The sequence below is a fragment of the Nelumbo lutea genome, chromosome 5, assembly GCF_056320005.1.
Source record: "Nelumbo lutea isolate HS-2025 chromosome 5, American lotus-T2T, whole genome shotgun sequence".
Classification (NCBI taxonomy): Eukaryota; Viridiplantae; Streptophyta; class Magnoliopsida; order Proteales; family Nelumbonaceae; genus Nelumbo; species Nelumbo lutea.
Genome location: NC_142688.1, coordinates 24611596 through 24622961, shown reverse-complemented (window position 1 = coordinate 24622961; position 11366 = coordinate 24611596).

Here is an 11366-nt window from a genome sequence, read left to right as displayed (position 1 = left end):
TTATATTATTTACCTGAAAAATAAAAGAACAAACAAACACATCTGAGATACCTGAGTGATGAAAAAAATTTAATAAGAGTACCAGATGAGCATGCAAACATGTTCATGGACTGATTGAACAAACAAGTGATCAACTTATTACTTCCAAGTGAAATTCCTTGATTTATGCCAGATTTTTTCATGCGAGTGGTATTTTTTTTTGTTTTAACATTCTCTGCAGTGTGGTGTTTTTAATCGGTACTCAATGTGGTGTTTGTTTTACATTTGATTTCTTAAAGCACAAATAAAGGCATATACTACAAGCTTCTGTTTTGATTGTTGGTCTACCATAGAAACTATTTATAAAGTATGCAAAACTTAAGTTTTCACTAGTTCTAGATATCTTGACAAATACTAAACAGGTGAACAATGAAATGCATTCTCAAATTCAATTTCAAACATTTTGGACATTTGTCACTTTCACAGATTTTATCAATTTGCCGATAAAAAAAATAATGGCAAAAATGGAGCCCAGTTTCCCAAAGCAAAATATCTATCATGATTGAGAGGCAGGATTCTAGAAAATGTACCTGTGATGAAACTATCAGAAACTGCTTCTACATCATCATCCAAATCTTCATGCTGTACGTTGTTTGAATTGGAGATGAGAGAAAACCGCAAAGCAGCACAGCTCAGAAAGTCATGACAATTTTGAAGTAAAAAACCTAATGAAGCAATAACAGTTGTAGAACGAACTTAAATTACTAAAGCATGAGAATGCAGGTTATATACATGTCTACAACTTTTAATCCTGTTCCTATATTCAAGTAATCATGGTAACAGGGCAGAGGAACTGATGCAGAAAACTGTTTGTTAGAAAGTTGCAACAACTTGCTTTTGGTAATCAAACTTGCAGCAACAAATAACTACTTCATTATAGTGAGCATGCCATGCATGCAGTTTCGTTTCATTAAATGGGAGGTGTTTCAGGAACCAAAACAAAGCAATAAGCAAGGGAATCAAATTCTTAGAAACTATACGAAGAACATTATCATCATTATTGTCATATGAAACTTACCCCGCCTCTGTTTGATTTGTGGGAAGATTTTGGTGTGGTGGGAAAGGGAAAATGGGTGGAATTTTTTCGTGTTCCGTTGTTTGGTTGCAAAAGGGAAAATAGTGGGAGAATCAACCCTAGTAATAATTATTAATTGATTAGTAGCATTTTTATCATTTCATATTTATTATTATTAATTATTAATTATTTATATTTGAATAATTTTATAATAAATGAATATTGCTAATTGATGGAGTGCGATCCGGCTGGTCTTAGCTGTCCGCTGCCTTGCTTTCGAACGGGGTAGCAGGGATCCTGAAACGGGAGACATGGGAAAGCTCCGGGGGGAACCCGATGTAGAGGCTCCGAAGCTCAAGTTAGAATCTTTCAAAAGCAAGGTAATACCAGATAGCGCAAAGTTTGCATCCCTCCGTTGTCAGGGGGCAGGGGGCTCTTATAGTCGCTTCGCGTACTCGTCCCGAGGCCCTTGTCAGATCGGGTATGATTACCCTTGCGCTTGTCAACTCGGCTGTCGTCCCTTCTGCTGAGACAGAACCGTCACTGCCTAACCATCACTGCCTAACCGTCTAACTGGAGATGGCGGCGTCAGTGGCGGTGGCAGGTGGCCGTTTAGAGTGCTGCTGCCAAAACGTCAGATCCCAAGTCAGTCAGGCGTGACGCCCTCGGGAACGGACTTCCCTGGTGCCAGGCAAGGTACGACTTGTTTGGCTTTGGTGCCTAGAAGATGATGCGAAGTGCTGAGCGAGGCGGTCTTGAGCTCGGAGGTATCCCGAGTTGTTACAAGGTGGGTCAGTTCGGCGAAGTGTGTCTCGAGCTGTTACAAGGTGGCAGTTCGGCGAAATCTACCCCGAGCTGTTACAAGGTCAGTTCGGCGAAGTCTATCCCGATCTGTTACAAGGCGGCAATTCGGCGAAGTCTACCCTGAGCTGTTATAAGGTGGTCAGTTCGGCGAAGTCCATCCCGAGCTGTTACAAGGTAGGTTAGTTCGGCGAAGTGTGCCCTTGTTCCCGCCTAGGCTTGACCCCTTTTGTCGAGCTGTCGTTTCTGCCACGTGTCTCATAATAAAGAGGTCGGGCCAAATCTTCCTTCATCAATTGCCCCCCACTCCTTGCGCCGAGGGCCTTGCCATGGTGTGGGGAGTTTTCACGAGGTGGTTGTAGATTTGTCCCGTCCTTCAAACCTTCACTGTACGAGACACTTTTGCTAGGGTTTTTTCAGTTTTCGAGAAGGCTGGAAACATGCCTTACTCAAGAACGCTGATGGTTGTGACCGTGCGTTTTAAATTTCAAACCAACTCGCGCCGCTGGGACGTGACAGCGGGTCATTTCAAAAAGGCACGCCACTGCTATACGTACGCCGTCGACTGTCAGGGAGACGTGCGGCGCGTCAGATTCGAAAAGACGCGTGTCGAAGCGATGTCGATTTCAAAAAGACGTGCTGACGTTTCGCTTTTTTCGGAAAGACGTGCGCCAATCACGTCTCGACTTTAAGGGTTGCGCGGTTGGTAAGAACGTGGGCCGTCAAATCGTCTTCACTCTGCACGGTCGATTCTTGGTTACTGTAGCTATAAATAGCGGGGGACCCCGGTTGGTTTGTCACTTCTACGGTTGTCTATCGAGTTCGCGTCCAACCTTCCAACTCGCGTCTGAGTCTCTTCCAGCTCGCGTCAAGGCTGGTTATACAGTCTTCACAATTCTTTAGCTTGTTCTTCAAACTTTCCGATGAGTACTTTCTTGAATCTATCTTTTCCCCAATGTCTAGCTTTGATAGCTCAGACGATTCTTCGAGTAGGGCCGACGTAGGTTCCACCAACCGAGCCGTGTCTCCAGACTGCCTCAGTGATCCCGAGGTGGAGCTTGAAGACTATGAACTAGTGGGCCGAGTTGCTTCGGGCAGTTTGGCGTCTACCTCCCGCCGAGGTTGGATGCTAGACTGGTTTGGTCCTTCGACCATGACGCCTGAGGGGCTTCAATCCATACTTCTGTCCTACAATCTTCCTGGGGGGTACACATATTTCATTCCTTCGGGTAGCTTTCCTTGGGAACACGGTCCCGACGAGATCGTGATTTTTCGAGAGCAGCTCGCCGCAGGGTTGCGACTTCCTTTCCATCCCCTCCTCGTCGAAGTCATAAACCACTTCGGTGTCACCATTGGCCAGCTTCATCCGAACTCTATTCGGAACCTGGTGGGGACGATATCCCTTTTTTGCGAGCAGAATTTCCCCTTGGATTTAGAGATATTCTCCTCTATCTTGATGCTCAAGAGACAGGCGGGTCCTCTTCCTGGGGGGAGACGGGCGTATTACCTTACTCCTCGCCAGGGTTTTAAGCTTCTGCACGATCTCCCTAACAAGGGCCCGGCGTGGAAGCGTGACTATTTCGGCGTGCGAAGTGCACAAGGATGGCCCTTTCAGACTGGGTGGGGTGAGGCTGCTCCCGACTCGGGCGTAACTCTTGATAAAGAGACGGTGAAGAGTCTCCGGCAGTGGGCACGGCAAGGCTTAAAGTGCCACCACTACTTAACGGAGGCTAAGCTTTTTGCAGCCCGCCTGAGTTCGGGTAGGTTTCTGGCTATGCGGTTTCTTGCTTGCTCTGTTCCTTTGTTTTTTCTGATGTCGAACTCGTTCTGCAGGTGTGATGGATGCGGAGAGAACTCGCGGCGGGCGTTTGTTCCAAGGTATGAAGAGGAGGAAGCGGGTCGCCAAGCGAACACGTAACGAGCTGCCCCTGGATGAGGAGCCCCAAGCCCCAGACCATACGACAGAGGATCTGCCCAGGGAGCCCGAAGTGACTCCACCGGTGCACGATACTGCCAGGGCGCCTTTCGCTGAAACCACTCATACTACGCTCTTCAAAAGAGTAGGGATGCTACTTTCCCCGAGGAGGTCGCGGCGTGGACCGATCTTCCCTTGAATCAGGTCGCTTACCGCGCCGTAACACATGCCATGGTGGTGAGATTCTTTTTTTTTTTTGCCGTTGCTTCTGTTGTCTTTTTGCTCACTTGTTTCTTTCGGTAGGTGAATTCTTCGATTCATGCCTTGACGGCCCAAGTGGAGAGGAACTCGCGACAGGAGCGTGCTGCAGAGGCAAATACCCAGGCTGCTGAGGCGGCTGCTTACGCTGCTGAAAAGGCTGCTCGCGTCGCGATGGCCAAATAGGCGAGGTCTCAGCGTGACGCCGAGGCCATGGGGGTAGTTGTCAAGCACATGGCGGACTTGAAGGAGAGGCAGGGCCTTCGGGTGTTGTTGAAGTGCCTTCCGATGGAGAAGAAGTGGCTCCGGGCATGTAATTTTTTTTTTGCCAGTGTCCTTTTTCTTGCAATGGAGTGTCTTTTTTCCCCTTGCTCATCTTTCCCGAGCTGTTTCTTTGCCGGGTTTTTATATTTCCGTGGTCTATTATGCCGCGAACTGGTTTTTTGCCGAGCTGATAATGTGTTGAAGTTCCTCGGCTTGCCTTGTGGCACATGGCCTGATTTTGTCCACTTCGCTAGGTGGTTTATAGGTAGTATCGCCTCAAGTTCACGATGTTCCACGTTCGGGGTACTCGTTTGCCTTCCAAGGTTTCGAGTTCATATGCGCTCCCGAGCGTTGTTCTTACTTTATAGGGCCCTTCCCAATTAGGTCTAAGCTTGCCGACGCCGGGTTCGGGCACCATAATTTTCCGAAGGACCAGGTCGCCGACTCGGAAGCTTCGTCGCTTTACTTTGCCATTGTAGTAGCAAGCTACCTGCTGCTGGTATGCCGCTGTTCGGATGTGCGCGAGGTCCCTTACCTCGTCTAATAGGTCGAGGTTGGTCCATAACTCATCTCCGTTCGTCCGATCGTCGTATGTTTCTAATCGCAACGTTGGTATTTCGATTTCCGCCGGGATCACCGCTTCAGTGCCGTAGGTGAGGTTGAAGGGGGTTTCTCCCGTGGCTGTTTTTCGATCGTTCGGTGAGCCCATAAGACACTTGGTAGCTCTTCGGCCCACGATCCCTTAACTCGATCCAGACGTGCTTTCAATTCGTGCAGGATGGCTCTGTTCATTACTTCCGTCTGACCGTTTGCCTGTGGGTGCGCGACTGACGTGAAATTTTGCCGGATCCCCATGTCCTGGCACCACTCTTGGAACTTGATATCCTCGAACTGTTTGCCGTTGTCGAAAATTAGAACCCGAGGTAATCCGAACCAACATACTATGTTTTTCCAAAAGAAGTTCTGTATGTTTCGGGCCGTAACAGTTGCCAGAGGTTCGGCTTCTATCTACTTCGTAAAATAATCTACCGCAACAATTAAGAATTTTCTCCCGCCTATTGCTGGTGGGAATGGCCCAAGGAGGTCGATGCCCCATTGTGCAAAGGGCCATGGGCTGGCGAGGTATTTGAGGTCGGAGGCAGGTTGATGGTGGATGTTAGCGTGCTTCTGACACTTGTCGCATTTTCTGACGAGCTCGACAGCTTCTGCCTTCATCGTTGGCCAGTAGTATCCTTGTCGAAGTGCCTTTTGGGCGAGTGCTCTGCCCCCCAAGTGTCCGCCCTACAGGCCTTCATGAGTGTCGCGGAGTACAAACTCGGCTTCGGTAGGTCGCAGGCACCGCAAATAGGGGAGCGTGTACGACCGTCGGTATAACCATTCGTCTATTATGACATATTTGGCCGCCTGGCGCTGCACCCTTTTAGCGGCATTGCGTTCTACAGGTAGGGTTCCGTCGATCAGGAAGCTTGCGAGTGGATCGATCCAGCTCGGCTATGCTTCTAAGATGGGAGCGACCTCCTCTGTCCCCCCGAAAATACTAGGCCGAGGTAAGTCCTCTACGTACACAGTTCTCATATTGTTGTGACTCGTGCTGGCTAACCGGGACAGGGCGTCGGCCTTAGTGTTTTCGGACCTCGGGATTTGCCTGATGATGTGTGATCGGAAGTTGAGCAAAGCTTCTTTTACTTTGGCCAAATATGCGATCATGGAGAGATCGCGTGCTTCGTACTCGCCGGTAACTTGGTTTACCACGAGCTGAGAATCGCTGCAGATGACCAAGTGTTTTGCCTTAAAATTTCGTGCTAGGTCCAGCCCGGCGATTAGCGCTTCGTACTCTGCCTCGTTGTTGGATGCCGCGAACTCAAAGCATAGCGCGTACTCTACTTTTGTGCCGCTCGGGCCGCACAAGACTATTCCAGCTCCGCTGCCCTGCCGGTTCGAGGAACCATCCACATGAAGGATCCAGGGCTCCTCATCCCAATTCGCTCTTCGCCTGATCAGGAGAGATGCCACACTGGATGCTACTTAACGGGGTTCGAACACTATGGGCTCAGGAGCTCCGGGTTCGCCATAAATGGGGACCTCGGGCTCGACTTGTGGGACTTCGTGGCTGAAAGTGCACTCGGTGATAAAATCTGCCAAAGCTTGGGCCTTGATAGCGGTTCTCGGTTTGTACTAGAGATCGTACTCGCTGAGTTCGATGGCCCATTTCGTCAGTCGACCGGAGACTTCGGGTTTGAGTAAAACTTGTCTGAGGTTTGTCAGTTAGGACGATGACTGTATGAGCCTGGAAGTACGGGCGGAGTTTTCGAGCTGCTAATACTAGGGCGTATGCTAGTTTTTCTATCTCCGGGTACCTTGCCTCTGCTCCCTGCAAAATTTTACTAACATAATATATGGGTCGTTGGACCCGGTCTGTTTCATTTATTAGTACCGAACTGACCGCCTCGTCGCTCGCCGAGAGGTACAGTTGTAAGACCTCGCCCACCTCGGGCCGGGCTAAGGTTGGTATACTAGCGAGGTAACCTTTTAGTTCGTCGAATGCGAACTGGCAGTCCTGGGTCCATTCGAACCCTTTGCCTTTGACTGCCTTGAAGAAGGGTAGGCAGCGGTCTGCTGACTTAGACAAGAAGCGGCTTAGAGCGGCTATGCGGCCGTTTAGCCTCTGGACCTCTTTTACTTTCCGAGGTGGTTTCATATCTAGAATGGCTTTTATTTTGTCCGGGTTGGCCTCAATACCGTGCCGATTGACAATGTAGCCTAGGAACTTGCCCGAGGTGACGCCGAAGACACACTTGTTGGGATTCAACTTCATGCTAAAGTGTCGCAGGATTTGGAAAACAGAATCTAAGTCTTGTATTAACTCTTGTGAAAACTGAGTTTTGACGACCATGTCGTCTACATAGCACTCTATCTTCGTACCAATCAGGGGTCGAAATAGCTTCTTTACAAGTCTTTGGAGAGTTGCCCCGGCGTTTTTTAGTCCGAAGGGCATGACTTTGTAGCAATACAGGCCGAACTCGGTAATGAAGCTGGTTTTTTCCTCATCGGATGGGTCCATCCTAACTTGGTTGTAGCCCGAGTAGGCGTCCAGGAAGCTTAGCAACTCGTTTCCTGAGGTCGCGTCCACTAGGCGGTCAATTCTGGGGAGGGGGAAGCAATCTTTCGGGCAAGCTCGGTTCAGGTCGGTGTAGTCGACGCACATGCGCCACTTGCCGCTTGCCTTTTTTACCAACACCGGGTTGGCCACCCAGCTCAGGTAGTGGACTTCCCTTATGAAGTTTGCTGTGAGGAGCTTCTCAACCTCCTCGTCGACCGCTCTCCAGCGTTCTGGGGCTAAGTTGCGTTTCTTCTGTCTAACGGGTCTGACTACAGGGTCAGTATTAAGCTTGTGATTTATCAGTCCGGGGCTAATGCCGGGCATGTCGGCCGCGGACCAGGCAAAAATATCTAAATTTTGGAGTAAAAAACTTACTAGTTTGGCTCGTAGGGGATCTTCGATGGAAGCTCCGATGCTTAGTGTGCGAGCTGGGTCCGTAGCTGAAGCCTGGATTGCGATTGTTTCCTCCGTAGGCGAAGCTCGCTCATCACCTTGCTCCGCCGGCCGCTCCAGCTCGAGGTCGTCGGCCGCCTTGGTTTTTCCCTTTAGGGCGGCAACGTAGCACTTGCGGGACTCGAGCTGGTCGCCCCGCGCTACCCCTATACCGAAGTCTGTAGGGAACTTCATGGCCAAATAGTAGGTGGAGACCGCCGCCCGTAGGACATGCGTGATCGGCCACCCTATTATGGCATTGTATGGGGAGGGGGTCGCGACTACCAGGAAATCATGGTTGAGTCTGACCGCACAAGGCCATGTGCCGACTTCCACAGGGACAGTTATTTTCCCGAGGGGCCTAACTTCCTCTCCGCTGAAACCTACCAGGGGAGTGTTCGCGGGCTTCAGCTCGCTCCTCTTTAACTGCAGCTGGTCAAATGCCGATTTGAAGAGGATGTCCGCTGAGCTGCCCTAATCTACGAGTACGCGCCTGACCTCGAAATCGCTGATCCTTAGCTTAATGACAAGCGCGTCATCATGCGGGTAGTGGACTCCTCGCGCGTCGTCCTCCATGAAAAAGATTGGCTCTTCGGTCTTTGGCCTCTTTGGGGGGTTCCTTTCTTCGAGGGCCACTTCGCGAACTGAAGTCCGGGCTGCTGCCGAGGTACACCCCGCTACTACGGATCCTCCCACTATTACATGGATGGTTCCCCGAACTGGCCTCTCTTCCAGAGGCTGCTTCTGCAACGGTTCGGCAGGTCTGTTGCTAGACTCGGGTGCATCCTTTTCTTGCTCCCCTTGCCGACCTGCTTTATTGTTATTGTTGTGCTGTACAAAATTTCTCAAGTATCTGCAACGGATGATTCCTCTATCTCGTCCCGGAGGTTATTACACTGTTCGGTGCTATGACCATGGTCTCTATGGAAACTACAATACAAATTCTTGTTTCTATCATTCGGATTTCCCTTAAGGCGAGGTGGCCACTTAACGTACGGAGCGTCTTTGATCGTCATTAAGATCTCTGTCCGCCTCGTGTTCAACGGCGTGTAATCCGTCCGAACTGCTAAGGGGGCCCGGAAGGATTGGTTCGGCTTCGGCTCCCAGGTCGGGTTTTTTCTACTCACCGGGTTGGAGAGCTCGCCTTCTCTCTTTCTTTTCTCGTTCCCGCCTTCGGTTCGTTGGTTGATTTCTTCCTCAGTCCTCATGAACTTATCCGCGAGTTTGAGGAATTCGGCCGCGGCCGCGGGCTGGTTGGCCACCATGTGCCATTTGAACTCTTTGTGCGTCACCCCTCTTTTGGCCGCCGCGAGCTGCACTGCGGGGTCCAACCGTGGTATTTGCAAGGATGCCTCGTTGAACCACTTGATGTAGCCCCGAATAGACTCTCCTTCTCTTTGGACCACTCCAAAGATGCTTTCCTCTGTTCTGGGGCACCGTCGGTTGGTGACGAAGTGTGTGGTGAAGACTTGCATGAACTGGGCCCAGCACTTTATCGACCCGGGGGCCAGGTTCCTGTACCAAGTGCGGGCTACCCCCCTGAGGGTGGTGGTAAAGGCCACGCACATTTACGATTCGCTAGCCCTGGCGAGGTGCATTTGCGACTGAAAGGCGTCAACGTGGTCGTTGGGGTCGAAGGACCCGTCGTACTTGTCCAGAGGTGGGAGTTTGAAGTCTCTGGGTAAGGGGACCGCCAGGAGTTCCGATGCGAGGGGGAAGGAACGGAGAGAGCCGGGGTAGCCCCTACCTCGTCCGAGCTCGTAGCTTTGCCTCTAACTTTCGACAAGGCGCGGGTGGCGGTCTGGCGGCTTCGCCGGCGCCTTCGCCGTTGAGCGGGCCTTGTGCTGGCGCTGCTGGCCTCCGTGTTACCGAGCTCGATGGGCCCGGAGTGCTGGTAGTCCGCCGCCAGGGCGCTGAATCGATTTTCGGTGAGCGGGAGCTCGGGTTTGGAGGGCCGGGGTGCCGACCTCGTGGGTGAGGTTCCCGACCCACCCATGGGTTGCGAGGCAGGGATGACATTTCTCTCTCTTCGGCCTGGGGACGAGGCCTGGCTGTTACAAGGTGGTCAGTTCGAAGAAGTCCATCCTGAGCTATTACAAGGTAGGTTAGTTCGACGAAGTGTGCCCTTGTTCACGCCTAGGCTTGACCCCTTTTGCCGAGCTGTCGTTTATGCCACGTGTCTCATAATAAAGAGGTCGGGCCAAATCTTCCTTCATCACTAATTATTTAATTAAGTATTAATATTTTAAATTTATTCTTATTAATACTTACTAGGAATCAATTAATATTTTCATTTTATTATTTACTTTTAATTATTTAACATTTTTATTGAATCATTAATTTAATTAGATTAATAATAAAATCCTTATGTATTCATTAATTACTTAGTTAATTAATTATTACTATTTTTAATTATTTTATTATTAATTAGATATTAATTATTTAAATTATATAATTAGTTAATTAATTATTTTAAGTTATCAATATTTTACATTTTATTAGTTTATAAGTTATTACTAATATTATAATTTATTAATACCCATGATTTAATTAATAATTTTAATATTTTATGCTGAAAAAATAATTAATCATTAAATTATTAATTGATTAATATTTTATCAATTATTTATTTTAAGTTATTTATCATTTGTTTTAATTAAGTTATTTTATTAATATGTTATTAAATAATTAATAATTTATTTATGGATCATGGATCTTGTATTAACTCTTATAAATACTACAAGGAAGGCATTTTTTTATTAAATAAGTTTCCCCCTACATTCCCACTTGTTTCCCACCAAAATGGTGGAACTCCACATCCCAAGAATTGGGATCTATAATCCCACATTTTCCCATCTCATATCATCCCACAAACCAAACATGAGAAGGGAAGAATATTAATCCAGAATATTCCATATTTTCCCTTTCCATACCACAAACAAAGGCAGCCTAAACAACTATGGTTCGCTAACATGAAACCATTCTACCATTCCACTCTAAGGCCATATCTTCAGTTAAAAAATAGACCAGTTAAGTGACTAAACTGGTCCCATTTGCAAGTAATAGGCAGTTCACACTTTTAATACTTCTGGAGTTTCTGTCCAAGTTCTCAGGATCAGCACATAGGTCATGGCCCCCAGGATAAACCTGCATTCTCATGTTTTTCCATCCCAAGATTTTACCTTTAGAGTTTAGACTGCAATGGCCCCAGGATCAGCACACCAAAGGCAATATTCTAATAGTCTAGTTTTTGAGAGATGAAGGCAACATGAATAACACCTAATAGAAATTGCTGTCATTTCCCAAAAGAAATTGCATTAAGCAAACCATAATTTGAACTATGTTGAGCATATGAGTGAGAGCAGGAAAAGAAATTCAGTCCATTTGGAGAATATAGAATCCATTCACAGACAATGCAAATAGCAAGGGTCAATTGCGAACTTACAAAATTTTCAGAGAGACTTGAACATGCATCATGCGCACACTTAAGCACCTAACAAATGCAGCACCATTTCTGACAATGAACGTTGTAAACTAAGAAA